Source organism: Pyrus communis, chromosome 8 (genome assembly GCF_963583255.1).
Source record: "Pyrus communis chromosome 8, drPyrComm1.1, whole genome shotgun sequence".
In the NCBI taxonomy this organism is placed as follows: domain Eukaryota; kingdom Viridiplantae; phylum Streptophyta; class Magnoliopsida; order Rosales; family Rosaceae; genus Pyrus; species Pyrus communis.
In genome coordinates this window covers 17852990-17874016 of record NC_084810.1, presented here as the reverse complement: position 1 = coordinate 17874016, position 21027 = coordinate 17852990, and the positions used below count along the sequence as shown (strand labels likewise).

General features: G+C 38.9%; 1 non-coding gene across 1 annotated transcript; it reads right to left on the bottom strand.

The window, feature by feature from the left end:
- Positions 1–434: 434 nt before the first annotated feature.
- On the bottom strand, positions 435–545 carry LOC137743954 (small nucleolar RNA R71). Its single transcript, XR_011069560.1, has one exon. It is a non-coding gene; the product is annotated as a small nucleolar RNA R71 (small nucleolar RNA).
- Between the last annotated feature and the right edge of the window lie 20482 nt (positions 546–21027).

Below are 21027 nucleotides of genomic sequence, written 5' to 3'. Positions count from 1 at the left end.
AAACCGTCTAGTCCAATAAGTGAAGGATCTGAGCACTTTAATTGGGAAAGAGAAGAAGAGATGGCGGGCAACCAAGATGATCTTCGAGCTTTGGAGGATTTTGCTCAACCAATCATACCAAATTCACCTTCATGCATCTTGCTGCCCACAGAAGCTAGAAACTATGATCTTAAATCTTCACATTTCCATATGTTTCCTTCTTTTTATGGCTTACCTAATAAAGATCCCTTAGCTCATATTAAAGAATTTTACAATGTTGTGAGTGGTTTACCTTTACAGGGAGTAAGTGAAGCAACTCTGAGGATGAGAGTGTTCCCTTACACCTTGAAAGATAGGGCCAAGGGTTGGTTAATGACTCTAGTACCTGGTTCACTCACCACATGGGATGCCGTGGCTAAGAAGTTTTTGGAAAAGTTCTTTTCCACTCAAAAGACAGCCACATTAAGGGGACAAATCTTCAACTTCAAACAAGATGATGGAGAACCTTTCAATGAGTGTTGGGAGCGCTTTAAAGGCCTTTTGTTACAATGTCCACACCATGGGTTACCTCTTCACTTACAAATGCAAATTTTCTATGATGGACTAACCCAAACATGTCAATCAACTGTTGATAATGCAGCAGGTGGAGCTTTGAAGAAAAAGAATGCTCAAGAGTCATATAACATTTATGAGATGTTGGGATCTAATGCTCAACACAAAGATGTAAGGGGTAAGAGAGTTGAAGTATATGAAACAAGCTCTAATCATGATCTTTCTTTGCAGGTAGCTAACCTAGAAAAGAAGCTTGAATCTGTGCTCAACATGGTGCCAAAAGCAAGTGAAGTGTGTGCCATTTGCAACATACCAAGCCACCTTACTCATCAATGTCCATCTAGGGAGGCTTACCCCGAGTATGTCCAAGAGCAAGTGAACCTCATGAATTCTTACAATCAAAGGCCAAGGAATGATGTGTATTCCAATACATATAACCTAAGTTGGAGAGATCATCCCAATCTTTCGTGGAAGAACAACAATCAATTCCAAAACTTCCAACCAAAACCTACACTTGAAGATACGGTTAAATTGTTAGCCCAAAATACCTTGCAATTCCAACAAACCACCAATAGCACTCTCCAACAACATTCGGCGGCTCTAACCAAAATGGAGACACAATTGGGGCAGATTGCAGATGCCTTGAGCCAAAGAGAGGTTGGAAAGTTTCCAAGCCAACCCGTGATACTCCAAAGGAACCAAGAGCAAGCCAAAGCAATCACTACACTTAAAAGTGGTAAGGTTATCAATAATAGAGTTGGCAATGAAGTTACTAATGAATCTGATCATGTGAATGCAGGGGTTACTCAAGGAGAAAATGAGAAACCAAATGAGGAACCAAGCCATGCTACTCCCTCGTTTGAAGCACCAAATCTTCACAAGGCCGAGAAACCTTACACTCCACCAATACCATTCCCTGGAAGACTTGCCAAGAGCAAGCAGGATAAGTCATTTAAGGAGATTTTTGATATTCTAAGTAAGGTAAATGTTAACTTACCTTTGCTTGATGTCATTAGGAACATGCCAGCTTATGAGAAGTTCTTCAAAGAGTTAAACAACTACAAAAGGAAGTATGGACCACATGAGAAGGTAGTGGTGTCCGAGAATGTAAGTGCCGTGTTGCAAAGAAAACTTCCACCAAAGCTCAAGGATCCAGAAAGTTTTTCTATCAACATCACCATAGGGGACAAGAAGGTAGAGAAGGCGATGCTTGACTTAGGTGCTAGCATCAACTTAATGCCTTATTCCGTGTACCTTCAACTAGGTTTGGGGGAATTGAAAGCCACCACCATCTCATTACAACTTGCGGACAGATCCGTGAAATATCCAAGAGGTATAGTAGAGGATATTCTAGTTCAAATTGATAAACTAATCTTGCCTGCGGATTTTGTAGTGTTGGACATGGAAGAAGCTCCTATACATGACCGAGAGTTGCCTATTTTGCTTGGGAAACCGTTTATGGCCACGGCCAAGACCATCATTGATGTGCAAAATGGACTCTTCACTATGACAGTGCTAGGAGAGACCGTTCAATTCAAAGTGTTTGAGTCTTTTTCACATCCTTCTTCATCTCTTGATTGTTATGCCATTGATGTGCTTGATTCGCTTGTTTTCTCTAAATTCTTGCAGGCACAATCTAATGAACCATTACAAACTGTTTTGAGTCAATCTCAAGATGAGTTTGATGAAGAAGATGCACTCATGGAAGAGGTAGCTGCCTTGGAAGCATTGGCACCGTATCCTTTGAATATTTTACCTCTTTTAGAGCCTTTAGAACCATCGAGGTCACATTTAACCCCTTCCACTGTTAAGGCACCAAAACTTGAACTTAAACCACTTCCACCACATCTAAAGTATGCATATCTAGCTGAATTTGAAACTCTTCCAGTTATCATAACTTCTGACCTCACCCCAAATGAAGAAGATAAACTAATTAGGGTGTTAAAAGAGTTCAAATCAGTTATTGGTTGGTCTATTGCAGATATCAAGGGAATAAGCCCTACCATGTGCATGCCTAGGATTCTTTTGGAAGAAGGAGCAAAGTCAACCCGTGAACCACAAAGGAGGCTCAATCCACACATGAAGGAAGTTGTGAGGAATGAAGTGTTGAAGTTGTTAGATGTGGGGATCATATATCCCATTTCTGATAGCAAATGGGTGAGTGCTATTCAGGTGGTACCTAAGAAGGTGGGAATCACGGTGATGAAGAATGAAAACAAAGAGCTTGTGCCCACAAAGCCCACGGCTAGTTGGCGTGTTTGCACCGATTACAGGAAGTTGAATTCTAGCACTAGAAAAGATTACTTTCCTATGCCTTTCATAGATCAAATGCTTGAGAGATTGGCAGGTTACTCACACTATTGTTTTCTTGATGGTTACTCAGGTTACAATCAAATTGCAATTGCTCCGGAGGATCAAGAGAAAACTACCTTTACTTGCCCGTTTGGCACATTTGCATATAGGAGAATGCCTTTTGGACTTTGCAATGCTCCAGCAACATTCCAAAGATGCATGTTGGCAATCTTTTCTGACATGGTAGAAAGATTCATTGAGGTATTTATGGATGACTTTTCAGTGTTTGGTTCCTCTTTTGATGAATGTCTTAACCATCTCTCTTTAGTACTTCAAAGATGTCAGGAAACAAATTTGGTTCTCAATTGGGAAAAGTGCCAATTTATGGTGAAACAAGGAATTGTGTTGGGGCATGTAATCTCTAGCCAAGGAATGGAGGTGGACAAAGCCAAAATTAACATCATCACCAATATGGCAGCTCCCACAACCGTTAAGGGAGTAAGAAGTTTTTTGGGACATGCGGGTTTTTATCGTCGTTTCATTAAGAACTTTTCAATGATCACTCGTCCATTATGCAATCTGTTAGCTAAAGATGTTGTATTTCATTTTGATAAAGCTTGTATGGATGCATTCAATACTTTGAAACATGAATTAACCTCAGCCCCTATTATTATGGCACCAGATTGGTCTTTACCTTTTGAATTAATGTGTGATGCCTCTGACTATGCTATTGGTGCAGTTTTAGGGCAAAGGGTGAACAAGCTCCCACACGTGATCTACTATGCAAGCCGGACTCTAAATGATGCTCAACTTAACTATTCCACAACTGAAAAGGAGTTGCTTGCTATTGTTTTTGCCTTAGAGAAGTTTCGGTCATATCTTGTTGGATCTAAAGTTATTGTGTTTTCTGATCATGCAGCCCTTAGGTACTTGATGACAAAAAAGGATGCTAAGCCACGCTTAATTAGATGGATACTCTTACTACAAGAGTTTGACTTGGAAATTCGAGATAAGAAGGGAAGTGATAGTGTTGTGGCTGACCATTTGTCACGGCTCAATGAAAACCATGGAGTTGGACAACCTTTGCCTCTAAATGAATCATTTCCAGATGAACAACTCCTTGTTATTCAAGAAAAAGAACCATGGTATGCTGATTTTGTTAATTATCTTGTTTGTGGTATAATTAGAAATGACCTTTCTTTTCAGGAAAGAAAGAAGTTCCTTGCCATGGTAAAGCACTACGTTTGGGACGAACCATATTTGTTTAAATATTGCCCTGACCAAATCATTAGGAGGTGTGTCCCAGAGAGTGAGCAACAAAGCATTCTAACGTTCAGCCATACATTGGCATGTGGAGGACATTTTGGTGCCAAAAAGACATCTCTAAAGGTTTTACAATCTGGTTTCTTTTGGCCTACTTTATTCAAAGATGCTTTTGATTTTTGTTCTAAGTGTGATAGGTGCCAGAAAATGGGGAACATTAGCCGAAGAAATGAGATGCCATTGAACAACATTTTGGTGGTGGAGCTCTTTGATGTTTGGGGAATCGATTTCATGGGACCATTTCCATCCTCTTTTGGTTACTTATACATATTAGTGGCAGTAGATTATGTATCCAAATGGGTTGAAGCCATTGCTACAATAACTAATGATCATAAGGTTGTTTTGAATTTTCTTAAAGATGTGATTTTTTGTAGGTTTGGAACCCCAAGAGCTATTATTAGTGATGGTGGCAGCCATTTCTGCAACAAACCCTTTGAATCCTTGATGAAGAAGTACAACATCAACCACAAAGTGGCAACCCCGTACCATCCTCAAACCTCAGGACAAGTGGAGATTAGCAATAGGGAGATCAAGAACATTTTGATGAAGACCGTAAGCCCTACAAGGAAGGATTGGTCACTGAGGTTGAATGATGCACTATGGGCATATAGAACAGCATATAAGACCCCCATTGGCATGAGTCCTTATCGCCTTGTGTTTGGGAAAGCTTGTCATTTGCCAATAGAGCTCGAACACCGTGCATATTGGGCCATCAAGAAGTTCAACTTTGATTACAAGGATGCTGGAATAGCAAGGAAGCTCCAACTTAATGAGTTGGAAGAACTCAGAAATGAAGCATATGAGAATGCCAAAATCTACAAGGAACGGACTAAGCTCTATCATGACAAGGCCATCCTACGGAAGGAGTTTCACCAAGGTATGAAAGTACTGTTGTATGACTCACGTTTGAGACTTTTTCCAGGTAAATTGAAGTCTAGGTGGGTGAGACCATTTAAAGTGCTGCAAACATTTCCCCACGGAGCTGTGGAGATAGAGAACATGAAGAATGACACCTCTTTTAAAGTCAATGGGCAGCGATTGAAACCATATTTGGAGAAAGTGGAGGAAGAACAAGTTTATCAAGTTGTAGATTTTCTTGAGTTTACAACACTGTGAACAAGCTACCATGTCTTGCCTAGACATTAAATAAAGCGCTTACTAGGAGGCAACCTAGTGTGGTTTGTGTTCTTTCCTCATTTTGTGTTTATGTTGTCACCATTCCATATTCTTTGCCTACTTGCATTACATACAATTTTAAGCATCGAGGACAATGCTTTGGTTAGGTTTGGGTGTGGGATGGAAGGTTTGTGTTTTTTTTTTTTTTTTTTTTTTTTTTTTTTTTGTGTTAGTTGTGTTAGTTTTGGTTAAGTGTGTTTTTGCTTACTAATACGAATGTATATGAGGGCTATGTTTGTAGACAAACTATTGGGTTGCTATGAAAAAGGGTTTTATGACACGGGACATGTCATAACTTTCGAAGGGGTGTTTATTTTTTAAGTTCATGTCGGAGCACAAAGGTATGCCGCCTCCCCGAATTTCAATTTTCTTTTATACTAATATGTTGTTAATGATTCAGGCATCCACTCTAGAATTTAAACCATTACCGGATCATTTCAAGTATCACCCTCCATTCAAAGATCAATTCCATGCCGTTTGATTTGATTAAAAAAAAAAAAAAAAAAAAAAAAAAGAATAAAAATAAACATGGCAGAAAGATGGAGCCTTCACAGAGGATGTTTACGTGAAGCCCCACTACGAGGCGTCGAAGCGGAAGGCATAGAAGCGGAAGGCATAGAAGCGGGAGGCATAGAAGCGGAAGGCATCGGAGCTAGAGCATTCCAGGCTTCAATACTTGGCCAAACGCTGGATGACCCAGGAAAAAGGTGCCTCTGGAGATAAGCCGCAAGCCTTTGACGGTCACTGTGAATTCGACCCTCAGATTCTTGCAGCTCATCAAGCTTCCTCTTCATGCCCGACGAATAGTTATTTGCAAGCACATGCAAACTTCTATTCTCGTACTTAAGCTGCTGGATCTCTTGCTTAAGACTTTCCACCTCTGCCATCAATGATTCCACCTGACGGGAGCGGGCAAGCAGGCGTTGGCCCATGTTAGACACAGAGCTCGCACACTGAACACTAAGTGCGAGGGACTCTTGAACGGCCAACTCATCGGACCGTCCTGACAGCAGCCTACTATCTTTTGGAGTGAGGAGGTTCCTAGCTACTATTGTAGCTGTTGTGGCGTCCTGCATCACGGAGTCTTCACCTGTAAGAAGACCGTTAGAAGATAAAAAAGAAGGGCGCCATACATTACCTTGACGGGGCGCAACCGGATCGCTGCTGAGACTCAAATCTAAGCTAAGGTTCGATGAGTTTGCCATTTTTTCAAAAGTGTTCAAAGAGAAGGGGTGGATGGAGTAAATTTTCAAAGTGCCGGGGACGATTTTCAAGAATGGGAGATCTTCAGAGTGTGTATGTTGGCGGTGATCGATAGCTCTATAAAAAGCCAAGGCGACGCGTCCACCGATTCAAAGAGCCGGATTTTCCGGCGTAATTTAGGCGACGCTTTCTCTGCTTTTCAGAAGATGCGTTCAACTTTGTCAAAATATTTCTGACAAAGCTGAAAACACGTGGAGACCATCATCGCAACTACACATCTTTAGCCGACAAGCGCAAAGTTCGGCGACGCTTTCTCTGCTTTTCAGAAGACGCGTGCAGCTTTGTCAAAAGGAGCCGCATCTGCACTACTACGTGTCGTTCAGAAAGCGAAGGGGCGCCTGCTCAGAAATCGAAGAGGCGTCTTCAAAGATCGAAGAGGCGCGACTATTTCAAAAAGCCGGATTTGCGGGATCAAAACATTTGTCGACAAGGGTAAAAGAACAGTACCACCACTTGCTATTATCTCTATATATGTCGACCTTCATCTTTTATGGCAAGGCAGACCTGAAGAAAATGCCCAGTTCTTCCTCACCTCTGAGGCCGCAAAGCCTTTCGAAATACTCATTTTTTTCTTCTTCCCCAAAGATGATACCAGATGCCTGGAGTACAGATGACCCAGGAGGAAACAGGACAACAAATACATGTGCTGATTCATTCACCGCTTCTTCAAAAGCAAAGGTATCTCATATCATCAAGGTCAAAAGCAAAAGTATCTCATATCATGCTCTTTCCCTGTCTTTTTCTTTGTCCTTGTTCTTACTCACATGGCAAAGTGAAAGAAGCAATCAACCGGCACTTGGAGTTAGTCTTTCGATCTGGAGCCGACTGCCTGGAATCTATTCCTGGTTGCTTACCTAGCGTTGCTCTCGAGTAGTCATCTTCAACGGTTGATACACTTCCAGAGAAGGGACCACTTCTGCAAAGATTGAACAAAGAAACAGACAAAAAGAGTAAGCTCAGACCTTCGGGGAAGACCAAAAGAATCCTGCTGCCCAGTTCAAGAGTAGCACAAAGGAAAATCAATGATGGGCGGAAACCAGTCCAGTTCAAGAGTAAGCCTGTGGAATCACCAAGATCATGCCTCAATACAATCACCAAGGAGAAGAGGGAATATACACTCCATAACCAGATTTGCGTCCCTAAACTCTTCTCTTTGTTAGTTACATTCTGCCATGTTTAGTATGTTTAGTTGCTTTTTGTGTGTTTACTTATGTTTTGTGTGAATCTATCCTTAAAACATTGAGGACAATGTTTGATTTAAGTGTGGGAGGGGTAACTAAGTATATTTAATGCAAATTTGTTGGATTTTGTCGCCCATAACTTTGAAATGTTGTTCCTTGCTGTTTTAAAGTGTTTTTAGTGTGTTTTGATGTGTTTTAGTGTCATATAACAGAAAACCTTAGAAAAATGCGAAAATTTTTGAAAAATACCAAAAAGAGTCGTTTTTGAGTCATTTTTGTGTGTTTGTGTCTTAGGGTACCTTCCAACATAAAAATGATATGGATTTGGTTTGTAATTGCATGACTGTTAAAGAGAGTTATAAACATGGATGAAAGTTTGATTTACTCTTGGTATATGCTTGGTAATGGTTATAATGTATGACTTCACATGCAATCATAAAAGAAAAATTCGTTTTTGTAACATGCTTGAAGGAAGGAACTCAAACAAACGCTACAACCCTGTGAAACTCGAGCCATTACCTTCTTTGGAGAGTTATTTTCTGTGATTCTTTGTTTTCTAAAGTTGTTGCATGATCTCATTATTCCTTGCTTGGTTGCTACTTAGAATGCAATTGTATCATGATAGAACTAAATGCTAGAACTTATATCCGTTTCATTCAAAGCATGACATTGAATTGCATAACATATATCAAGATGAAGTTGTGTAGTTGCCACCATAACCAAATAGCCTTACTTCCCATATTTCGTATTTGTTGTAAGTTTTAACCCCGTTGAGCCTCGTTTAGCCTATTTTCTTTGCTAACCACATCACCCCTTACCTAGCCTAGAGTAGGACTTTCCTATACCCTTGTTCTTAAAGTATAGTGAGCATGACTTAAATGAATTCCTTTTGAGTTACATTATGCAAGAAAATGAGTGTGGGGGAGTAAAAGTTTGTTCTTACGTTTATATGTATGTTTTGAGATTCAAAAGAAAAAGAAGAAGAAGAAAAGAAAAAAAAAAGGAGTGAAAATAAGTAAGAATGAACTCACGAGCGTTGATGGTTAAAGAAAGGGTCCAAAAAGTTGAATATGGCCCTAAGTTTTGTGTGACTTTCCCTTGGGTGTTCAAAGTTGACTTCTGCGTTCTTAAGGGAATTCTAAGTGCCTAATTCAATACTTTGCTCACTATTGCTTTAAGAATGTTTGTTTATCCTTCACCTTTCATTGTTAGCCAATACTTTAGCCCCGTTACAACCCTTTGACTTCTATCTTGATCGTTATGTGTTCAATAATGTGGAGTTTGGAATTGATATGAGCTTATGGAATCACTGGTTCTCATTTTAAGTAGTAGCATTCCATTCATGAGATCATATTCATGTCATTATCGTAAATCCAGAAAATGCTTTCTTTGTTATAACATATGTGAGGTACTAGTCTTTCATGTTTACATCAATCTCTCACATATAACTAGTGTAGGGTGTGTAGTCAGAAAATCTGTGTGAAAAACGAGTGCATATCTTGTAAGGATTTGAGCAAATTCTCTAAGGCATGTTACTACTTTCGAAATGTGTTTTAAATGCTTAAATGAGAACTAGTATGTTGTGACTATGAGTAAGAATGTACTTAAATGTAAAGATGGCTAAAATCTATGGGAATGATGATTTTTAACTTGTCATGTGCATTGGAAATCCCTAAGACGATTGTTGGAAGGTTTAGGTTGTGTTTTACTTGTTTTGTTTTGTTTCGTTTTGTTTTGTTTTTCTGTTTTGCTCGAGGACTAGCAAAAGCTAAGTGTGGGGGTATTTGATAGGAGCATATTCATGCGACTTAAATGGCTTGTTCTCGTACATTTACGTTATGTTTCTTTAGTTATTTTAGTCCTTTATGCTTCTTTTGTGTGTTTTCAGGATCATAAGACGTGTTTGACGAAAGGATGCATTATGGAGTGTTTTGGGGCCTTTTGGAGCACTATTGGGCTAAGGATGGATAGCTTATGCTTGGAGCCCAAGTGTTGGATGAAATTGAAGGCCTTGTATGCACTTGAGGACACAAAACAATGGCCCTAACCCAATTACTTTCACCTTGCCGTGGGTTTAACACAAACACCATTCCTTGCCATGCAAGGGGGAGCAAATTGGGTCCATTTCATGCACTTAAACCCTAGCCCAATTACACAACATTGCAGCCACATGCACCAAAAACTACTCAATGTCGTGGCTACCCATCCCATTTCCAACATTCCACATGCTTTCACAACCCAATTCACATGCATATTCATCCACCTTTCTCCCAAAAACCGTGCATGCATTCATTATTCATTCACTTTGCATTCCCTTTGCATTTCAACCCACATGCAGCCACATATTCATTCACTTAATCATTAAGCCACACATTCACACACATGCAACCAAAACAATTCCATGCCGTGCATCCCTTTGTTCCAGCCATTTCCAACACACATGCACCCAAACAAAGCCAACCTAGCTAACCCTACATGCATTTTTTTATTCACTCTTCATCATTGCATTTTCACCACCATTTACACACACATGCATCCTGAAATCCTTGCCGTGCCTTCCCCTTAGATTTTCAGCAACTTCTCTTCATCATTACACCACAAATCACCCACATGCAATCTTAATCATTCATCCATTTCACCACAAATCCTTCTTTGCCGTGCACATGGTCTTCCCTTTTTCAATTCCAGCTTACACATGCACAACAACCTGCCATCATTCACAAAACACATTCTCCCTTCTCTTTGCCGTGGGTTTCCCTTGCCTTTCCAGCATCCCCTTTTGCATTTCTAGCTGCCACTCACATGCATTCACATGCATTTCCAGCACCAAAACAGCATTCACATGCATTTGCAGCATCATTAACACCCTTGCCGTGGCCTTCAAACACCATTCCAGCACATACACATGCACACACATGCAATTTCAGCTTTCACATGCTTTCCTAGCTGTTTTTCCACCACATTCCAGCCACAAATGCTTAAACAAACAGCCATATACACCTCCATTCTTCCTATAAATACCCTTGCATTCCCATTACCTAAATATCTCATTTTTCATACACAAGATACCACAAACACTTCCCCTTTGCCGCAAATCCCCTTCCATTTCTACACAATCTCTTCTCGGCTTCATTCCATTCCATACACTCTCCCATTCACAGAAACCATTCAACCTTAGCCGCTCCACCTTCATTTACAACACACTTGGAGCACCACACCGAAGGCAACTCTTAAGGGATTTCGACATCAGTTTTGCTTCAAGGGTTTCTTCTTCTTAATCCTATGTTCACTCATGTTATATATTTTTATGTCAAACCTTTTGTAAACATGAAGTGTAACTAATCTCTCTCTAGGGATTCGATGTAGCCTTGCAAGATTGCCATGTAGTTAATTCAGAATTCTCATTTAATCTATCTATTTCTTGTTTCATTCTCCGATTTAATTGTGACTTAGTGTGTTGATTTTAATGCTTGATCATCATTTGAATTAACCACAAGTTGTTTAGCCAAGATTAAAGCACACATCATGCATAATCTTGGTGGATATGTGAATGAATGAAGGGAATGTTTTGCAAACATTCTGCCGAGTGTTCCCTTTGGTTTTGTGAAAGTTTCTTGTGCACTACATATTCTTGATTAGGAACCAAAGTTGCACATCACAATTAGGCTCATGATTAGAGACATTTGATCAAATCCACACATCATATGGTTGATCATATTAAAGTGAAACAAACTCAAGAAATAGGTAGATGACTGAGTATAAACTGATTTAACAAACATGGCCTTGGGTTAGCAATGGTAAAATCGAATCCCTAGCTTCATCTCCATTGGTACTATCTCATTTTATTAGTTGTTGATTCATTTATTTGTGTTTACTTCATTTCCTTATGCTTTCAAGTTACAACAACAAATCTACCTACATTGATTAGTTTTATTTCTCTAGTAAAGAGTTCTTGCAAAACAAGTGATTATATAGGTCCAATTAGTCCCTGTGGATTCGACACCCTTACTTGTGCCATTATACTAAACATATTCTAGCACGAAGAAGGAAAACATCAATCAGTACCTCATAACCAACTACATATTATGCCAAAATCTTGCACCTGGACGTCAAACTTTGGTGAATAATATGAAATCTATTCAAGTTCCAACCCGAGTGGAGGAAGTTCGGAATAATCCAAAGTAGGCAAAGGCAATGGATGAAGAGATGTTGGTGCTACAGAAAAACAATACATGGAAAGTGATGGAGCTACCCAAGGGAAAAAGCCTGTTGGATGTCGTTGAGTGTTTACAATTAAATACAAGGCTGACAGATCAATTGATAGATATAAGGCAAGGTTGGTAGCAAAATGATATACTCAAACGTATGATGTGAATTACCAAGATACTTTTTCTCCAGTGGCCAAGGTGAATATGGTATGTGTTCTTATTTCTTCAACTGCAAATATGGATTGGCCATTAAAACAGTTTGACGTGAAAAATGCTTTTCTTCATGGTTATTTGGAAGAAGAAGTGTATATGGATTTTCCTCCGGGATGTGATCCTAGTGGGAAGACCAGAGTATGCCAACTACATAAGTCACTCTATGGGCTTAAGCAGTCACCATGTGCATGGTTTAATAGGTTTACTCAAGCTATGAAGAACAATGGGTCTTGTCAGTCATTCTGATCACACGTTATTTGTGAAACATAAGCAGGACAAAGTGATTGCATTGATTATCTATGTAGATAATATGATTATAATAGGAGATGATTATGAGGAAGTTTTAAAGTTGCAAAGAAACCTTTATGCCGAGTTCAAGATGAAAAACTTAAAGGATTTGAAGTATTTTCTTCGAGTTGAAGTTGCTCGCTCATCCAAAGGTATCTTCTTGTCTCAACGTAAATATGTTCTGGATTTATTAAAGGAGACTGGTATGCTAGGGTGTAAGCCTATGGACATTCCTGTTGTGGAAAAACATCATCTGGGGTTGTATCCGAATAAAAAACCGGTGCATAAAGGCAGATATCAGAGACTTGTAGGGAGATTGATTTATTTGGCTCATACTCGTTTGGATATTGCCTATGTTGTGAGTGTTGTGATGCACTTACCTAGTGTGGATCACATGGCTGCGGTCATGCGCTTTTAAGCATATTTAAAGTCTGCACCAGGAAAAGGAATATTGTATGGAAGACATGGGCGTTTGAAGATCGAAGCTTTTACTGATGTAGATTGGGCAGTTGATGTGACTGATAGGCGTTCCACTCCTGGGTATTTCACATTTGTTGGAGAAAATTTGGTTACATGGCGAAGTAAGAAACATAAAGCGGTATCTCGGTCATCATCTGAAGTCGAGTACAGAGGTATGGCTCAGGGGGTTTGTGAGATTCTTTGGTTACGTAGACTTATTTGGGGTCTTAGGTTCAAGCCAAAGGAGACTATGAAATTATATTGTGATAATAATAAGTTAGCAAGAGACATAGCATACAATCTGGTATAAAATGATAGAACGAAGCATGTGGAAGTTGATTGACATTTTATTAACAAGAAGCTTGAGAAGAAGATTGTATCTATACTGTTTGTAAATTCTAAGGAGCAACTCGCGGATGTCCTTACTCATGCTGTGTGCAGTAGAACATTTGGCGACTCACTTGGCAAGTTGGGCATGTGTGATATCTATGCACCAACTTGAGGGAGAGTGTAAACGTGAGCTATTTTAAAAGGGGCATGCATAGATTATGTGTCCTTTATTAGGAAGGATATATTTTGTGTCCTTTATTGTTTCCTTGTAGTACAAGAACTGTATATCAATATATCTTTGATTATGTAATACAATGAGAATTGAGCTGTAAAAATTCTATTGAAAATCAAATCGTGTACCTCTAGGTCATGGAACCAAGTATCCTCGTATTTTGGGGTATGATCATCACAAACTACATAAATACACTTGCCATGAGCGTCTCGATACTCGTATTGTAACTTTGGTTGAAACTTCATTTGAAACTCACTTGGTTGAATTACCATAGAATGTTGGTGCATTTGATTTGATGCAGGCTCGACGAAATTTATTTGTCTCCTACAACGATGTCAACTTCTTCTGTGAAGATATATTTTGACCTTCATATAGGACTATTTGTGAGCCATAAACCTTCTCGTCAACAAGGAGATCAACAGGCAACTCGTCCTCTGTATCAGATTCTAATATTGATTGTTCTCCCTCAATATATTCGGGGCCCTCTATGACATCCGTAAGCCGTTGATGTTCTTCATCACGACCTCACATTTCAGATTCTTTTGAAATCATGTTTGGAGCTTGATTCCTTATAGTTGAATAATTGTCAAAATTATCTATACGGGTGTTTTCAACACCTTTTCACTTTTTGTATTATTATTATGTTACCGTTTGAATAATTAGCATTCTTAATCGGAGCTAAAATTGTGCCATTATTAATTGCTTCATCTTCCACCAAGATCTAATTCGATCTTTGCCTTGCCACCCTCGACTTTCTTAAAATTCATCTCACTAATTAGTATCACGACCCTATTTCTTACAAGTTTTATTTATGTCAAGTTTGAACGAAGCCTATTTCACCTTCTTTTTCTTTCGAGAATCTCTTTTACAATAAAATAGTGCTACAATTCCCAAATCGAGTCCAAAAACTTATCGATGGCTGGGATTCCATCAAAATAAGTGACTTTTGAATAAAATTCTTCAACCGAAGTACAAACCAGATTGTTGATGCATTCTTCCATGACCACAAATTTTCGACTCACATATGCAAAACTTGTGAGGGGAGTGACAACTTTGCCATCGTTATTCATGGAATGTCAACTGGCACAACAAAAATTATAGATAAAAAGGATCACAAGTGGTCACCCTTGAATAAATTTTTGGAACACTTAAAAAATTGAGAAACATGCTTGAATTTTAATTAATAATGTGAAAATTACAAACCTAAGGCCAACATGACCTATTTATAATGTCATTTAATCCTAAAGTCCTTAGGAATCCAAATAGGAAAGGAATTAAACAAATAACAAAATAAAAAAAAGATCTCAAAACGTTACAACCGAATTAAACACATTTAATGACATAATTTGTCCCAATCACCAGTAGAAAAAATGATTTGAGCGACCAAATTTTAGGCGACGAAAGGAAACTCGTCGCGCAAAACAGGTTAACGCGACAAATATACAATTTCGTCGCGCAAAGGTTCGCAGAAAAACGTGCGAATGCACAGTCAAAAAACAGATACGGTGTGTGTCACTTTGCGCAACCAATGTTTCGTTGTGCAAAGGTTCACACATTTACCAGACTGTCAGTTGTTTAGTCAAAGTGTTGAATTCGGTATTTACTCCATGGTTTTGCACGATTCCTTTAAATTGACAGTTTGACTTAGTCTCAACACAATTTAATCAGAAAACTCTTTACTTTCACTGAATTATTATTCCAATTTTTGTTTGTTTTGTTTGTATGCGATGGTAAACTCTAGTGGTCATTCGTCAAAAAGAGTTCAAGGTGAAGGTCCTGAGAAAGGTAATACGTACTAAATTTTATTGGTTGTGTAAATTAATTAAATATTTAAGTAGACTAATATAAGTTTTTATTTTGTTGGTAGACAAGAAAAAGAAGAGAGCTGCGACATGCGTTCGATACACTTCTTCTGCTAGGAACCACTACTGAATCATTTACGCAGAATTAGTAGGATATGAGAAGTTGGATATGGTGAACAAGTTTAGGGTCGACGTCAGGGTATTGGTGCATGACAGATGCGGAGTGAATTGGGAGTCTTGGAGAGACGTCTCCGAGGAGATAAAGACAATGACACGCCCGACCTTGATATTCACCAAACACCAGGGTAGGCACGTACTGGCCGACAGGTGACGAAGCCATATTAGGATGCCTGAGAACTAGAAACAATTAATTGACATAAATAAAACTTGTAAATTTAGCTATAATGAATATGCAATTGTAGAACGTTTTTAGCGCATACAACTAATCCGAGGCACTAAAAATGAATAACATAAATTGAATGAACAAAAAGGATGGGTCCTACACCGAGAGGACCTGAAGATGCCGATGTGGGAGTGCCTTGACGCTGGGATTGTACGCCTCGATTCTAAGTCATGAAGGGGTGCAAAACAAAACATGAGTGTACCAAGTTGATGTATAAGTAATACAAAAACAGTTAATCTTTAAAGTACTAACCCCCAAGTTTAGAAAACTCATATATCATAATAAGTAATAGGTTTTTCCGAAAACCCTAGCATGCCATGGAACCTTTCATAAGACATATATCGTATATAGGGTGCTTAGTAGTAGTAGTACAAGGCGCACACACACACACACACACACACACACACATATCTTCATTCGCCTGAAGACACTACATCTCCTGGCTGAAGCCACCAACTTATGCCCGTAGGCAGTATCATTTGCCCATAGGCCTTAAATCACCCGACCGAAGCCAATTAATGATTTCATTCGCCCGTAGGCAGTTCGTATGAATAACCACTAAGTAAGCACATAAAAACATTAACATAATATTTCTAATATATATATATATATATATGTATGTATATATATATATATATGTATGTATATATCTCAAATCGGAGCTCAGTAACTAATATGTCATATCATAAAATCACGTTCATAAGTAGGTATATAGTCATCAATCATATATACCACAAAGAACGTAAAGTCGATAAAGCATAATATATCATAAAGTGTATATCCAATTTACTCATAAACATTTCATAAAACGTAACCAACAAATCATGATTTTCATGTATGTATTTCTAATAGTAAAATATACATTTTATAAGGGGTCCACTCATAGATACTTTGTCGTCGAAGAGCCGTGCAAGCTAGAGAAGACGGAAATACCATAAACAATTGCACCTAAGCACATAAAGGGTCCAATTAATAAAACTCTACTGTAAAGATTGAATTTCAGAAATGGACGTCATAAACAGATTTAGGATGTCAAAAAACATAAGGAGGGACCTTGGGTACCCCCACGCGCCGATTTGGGTCGCCGGAAAGTTGACCGGAAAAGTCACTGGCGCTGTTGTGGTCATTACCGTCCACGGCGGCGGAGTATAGTACCTCTCGTGAAGGCTTGTGTACTCCACGCACTGGCCAAGACATGCACCCATGCACCCCCACGCATAGGCCTACGCTCCACTCACACGCTGGTCAGGGTTCTGGGTTACAAGGTTGGGTCTAGGGTCATTGGCCCAAAGATTTGGGCTGGGTAGCTAGAACTGGACTTGGGTTCTATGGGTTTGGGCTCATATTGGGTTACGAGTTTTGGGCTATCGGGTTGGATCGACCTGATTTTTAGACCGGATTCACGAAGAAGGAAGCCGGAGCTTCCGAAGCTCCAATCAACCCTGATTCTCAACCATGACCTACGATTTACTTACCAAAATGGAGACAAACAAGTGTAGATTAAGGTGATACCTTTGGTTTCCCTGGTCATGGTCGGAGTTGGTCGGAAAACAGTCTGGAAATCATAGCATTCTCATGGAATGTGGGGAAAACTCCCCGAGTCGTTTTATGCATCCAACGACCACCAAAACAACTCAAAATTGTCCCAAACTCACATATAAACACTATACAAGAGATTCTAGGGGCTTACCTACGTCAAGGGTTAGTCGTAGAAGGAGGTGCACAATGGTGCAGCCACGATGCAATGAGATATGACAAGGTTGATGGTGTCCTTCCTTCATTCCATGCTTCGTGGAACTCGCAGGGTTAAAGGGTGAAGGTGGTGAGTGGTGTTGTCGTCGTTGTAAAGGTGTATGCGTGTGTGGTGCTCAGGGGAAATGAGAGGATGTAGCGAAAAAGGGAAGGAGAGAGAGAGAGAGAGATCCAAGAGTTGTCACGGGGAGGAGGGAAGAGAGAGGATGAAACGTTAGGCCAGGGGGACAAAAACCAAAGGGTAGGCCCCCTTAGGCACACCAAATAAGACCCAAACAGCAACCCATTCAAAATATCTAGCCCAATCTAGAGAAAATTACCAATATACCCTTTCAATAAAAAATCTGTAAAATTATTCGGGATGAGTTATAACAATTTACCCCTGTTAAGAAAATTTCATCCCAAAATTTGAAATAACGTACCATACATAAATACTCGAAAATAGGAAATGATATATGTATAGAGAAGAAATCAAGTCAGAGTGGTTGCATAAAAAAGAATATGCCACACTGTCGCGAGTGGGTTGCAAAAATCGTCCTTCATGCCTCCAAGCTCCTACTTTCTTCCCACATCAACATAATCGTAGAAACATATTTTATAAAGATATAAAGTCGAAATTGTATAATAACGTAAGGTCAAGAATAGATAAGTATAAAACGATAACGTCAGAATAGGTACATACTAACATAGAGGTCGAAAACTAGTATGGAACTTAAAACTGAAACTGGAAAAGACTCAACTAAACATTTGTAAGGTCAAAAATACAAATCTACTACTATAATAAGGTAAGTTAAAATAATTGTACTGAAAATTAAAGTCGAAGGTGAAAGTGGATCTCGCCCAAACATTCATAATGTCACGTACTTCGAGAACAGGTGTGTGTCTTTGGGTCAAGCCCCAACAATAACTAAACAGTAACAACTATCGTAGATGGGTCTACTTGTCCACTTGCTTAACGAACCCAACGAATAAGTTATCGATATTACAGTTGGCCACCCACGATATCGACAACACATTGTTGTCTTGATAAGCAAGTAGTAATTTTCGATCGTCACGCAAGGACTTACGCGACAAAATGTTTGTTGCTACAACCTTTGCGGGATGAGAGTTTGCAATTATGAAATTTACGTAAATATAGATACTAAAGATCTATGTTTACGTAAACTTCTTAATTATAATTAATTACGTATTTAATTGCTATAAATTTTGCATGAAGAAACTTAGTCGCATAGAATTTATGCGACGATCTCCCACAAACACGCTTGTGCGACGAATGTTTCGTCACGCAAAGGTTGTAAAAAATGCGGTTAAGTTTACTGCCATATTTCGAATCTATATGTTTTGCACGACGAATTGTTCGTCGCGTAAGATGGTAAAAAAATGGGAATATTTGGTGTCATATTTCGAACCTATATGTTTTGCGTGATGACTTGTTCATCGCGCAAATTCTTCATCTTTATAATCAGATTCCTCAGGTGCAGAGGCAGAAACTGCAAATTTTGCAGCTGCTGCCTCTGCCATCCTTCCTTACTACTGTATTCAATAAGTGTTTCCGTTATATATTTCAAAAATTTGTTGTGAATTCAAACTAACGCCATTAAATTTGTTGTGTATAGGGTTGGTGTGCATGACAAAATTAGAGGTATATTGTTTGGTTTTTTTAATTAGGAGTTATTTGAATTTACAACAAATTAGATGTGAATAATTAATAAGGGTTGTTAATTTGTATGTTAATTAGAGGTGTATTGTTCCTATTTGGTTTTTGGAAGAAAACCAAAAGTGTACGTCTCGTACAAAATTGTTTTGTGTTGTACTGAGTTACTAGTAATTAACTCTGTACGCGTATTTTCAATAAAAGCTTAGTCTCCCATTCGAGGATTAGTTAGATTTCATGCATGGATGCGAAAGCATGACTGTGGTCCAGTTGATTCTTGAATTGTCCCATTATTTGGACATTTTGGGAATGCCTAGTTATGGGCCTTAGTTTATGGTTGAAGGATTAGGTTTCGATTGTGGGAATTTCGATCACATCTTTTTACGTTCTTCGAGTGCCAGATAGGTATTTTGATATCTATGTCAGCAACTTGAAGAACTGGAGGGAGATGCTGCTGGAATTTTCCCACATTGAAATCTAATCCAATGAAGTCGTAAATTGCATCACATAACTATGAATTCCCAAATGGGATTACGGCCCTAATCGGAGGCATAAGGTGACAATATCTCGTTGGAGTTGTGTATTGATTTCAATTTTATTGTGCTTGCAGATATTATGGACAGACAGTGGATATAGAATCCAAACAGATGTGCACCCATGTACTTGGATGGAATAAATGAGTTTATTGAGTTCGTATCAAGAATTCAGTGTCTATGTAGGAGGTGTAACAACACCTTAAAGGAGATTTTTGAAAAATGTTCGATTCCACTTACTAAGAAATGGGATGACAGACACATATACGACTTAGAATCACCATGGGGAACAATTAGACTATGCTTCGTCGTCAAATGTGACGCGAATGAAAAATGTGGATCCTAACGAACAAGTTACGAATATTATAAATGACACTTTTCCATTTCCCTCAATTAATACGTACGAAGGAGGGGATGATGACGTGCCTGAATTGATGGATAATGAAGCTTTCGAACAATATGAAAAACTGTTAAAAAGTGTGAACCAAGAATTATACCTGGGATGTGAAGACTATTCAGTGTTCACGACCATTATGGAGTTGATGCATGGCAAAATAAAGTATTGAATTTCCAACCAGTGCTTAGACTATTTGTTGGGGGTTATCAAGAGAAGCTGCCAAAGGATAATAGTTTGCCGAAAGATCATAAAAGTACGCAAAAGGTGTTGAATGGTCTGGGATTGAGTTATAAAAAAATTCATGCTTGCAAAAATATTTGTATATTATTCTATAAGGAGAATAAAGCGTTGGACAAATGCCTGGTATGTAATGAGTCGAGGTTCAAAATGACATTGCAAATTGATCGACGAATATTCCATAGAAAGTTATACGTTATTTGCCACTAAATCTGAGGTTGCAACAATTGTATATGTCAACGCATACTGCAAGTGACATGAGATGGCATAAAGAAAGTTGGGTGGATGATGACGTGATGAGGCATCCAGCAGATGGAGAGGCATGGAAAAATTTCGATCTGATGTAACCTGATTTTACAGCTGAGACTCGTAACATTAGGTTGGGACTTGCCACTGACGGATTCAATCCTTTCGGGGTTCTAAACCTATAACACAACACTTGGCCAATATTTTCTTTCCTTATAATTTTTCACCTTGGAAATGCATGAAGAAAAAATATATGATGATTACTTTTTGATCACCAAGGATCCCAGCAAGTCTATTGATGTTTATTTATGGTCGTTGGTTGATAAGCTAAAATATTTATGGGAAAATGGTGTCTGCATGTTTGATAAGTCTACTGAGAAGATGTTCACAATGTGGGGGCAGCAGTGACATGGACAATAAATGATTTTCCGGCATATGCCATGGTTTTTGGGTGGAGACTAAAGGTTATTTTGCATTGTCTAGTTTGTAAGGATGACATCATATTTG